Raw genomic sequence first — 700 nt, 5'->3', positions numbered from 1 at the left:
GTGTGAGTGCACACTGGGAATCAGTCCCCTTAGACTGGAGTTAGAGATGGTTGTGAGCTGCTGTGTGCTGGCAATTGAACCTGAGTCCTCTGCATTAGTAACAAGTGCTCTCTTAACCACATAGCCAACTCTCCAGCGCTTGGACTCCAAGATTTTTAATGTACCTGCCTCATCTGGGAACTAGGGCAGGAGGGTGCTGGTCATGAGGCTCTGGCAGTCAGACATGCAGAGATAGGTAAGGGCTGGGCCTCACAAAAGGAAGCAGATTGTGTCAGATTATGCACTGGCAAGTGTACATGTCAGATGTCAACAGTAAGGGAGAGGCCATGCAGTTTTAGAATATTTATTATATATACATAAGTAGGTGGGGGCATAGCTCAGGGGTAGAGCATTTGACTGCAGATCAAGAGGTCCCCGGTTCAAATCCGGGTGCCCCCTTGCCTTTTCCTCAACTAACACATGGTTTATAGTCCTGTTTTTTCATCCACATGAATTCAGCATGGGAATTTGGTGAGAGAAGACAACAGTGGCAGATATGATATGTGGATATGTGTGTTTATCAAGGCTGTGCAGAGAGAATAAATCAGGATGGTGAAGGGAGACAAAGACAGGAATGAGAGACCAAATTTATCTGGGCACCCCCACAGTCTATAGAAGGTGACATTTTCTCTCCCTCAGAGACATGAGTGCTTTTTTCCTC

At 46.4% G+C, this 700-nt stretch overlaps 1 non-coding gene across 1 annotated transcript; it reads left to right on the top strand.

Annotated features, from left to right (window-relative positions):
* The first annotated feature begins 366 nt into the window (after positions 1-366).
* On the top strand, positions 367-438 carry Trnac-gca. Its single transcript has one exon. It is a non-coding gene; the product is annotated as a tRNA-Cys (tRNA).
* Positions 439-700: the final 262 nt, after the last annotated feature.

This window comes from Peromyscus leucopus, chromosome 3, assembly GCF_004664715.2.
Source record: "Peromyscus leucopus breed LL Stock chromosome 3, UCI_PerLeu_2.1, whole genome shotgun sequence".
Classification (NCBI taxonomy): domain Eukaryota; kingdom Metazoa; phylum Chordata; class Mammalia; order Rodentia; family Cricetidae; genus Peromyscus; species Peromyscus leucopus.
This window is presented reverse-complemented; position numbering and strand designations above follow the sequence as displayed.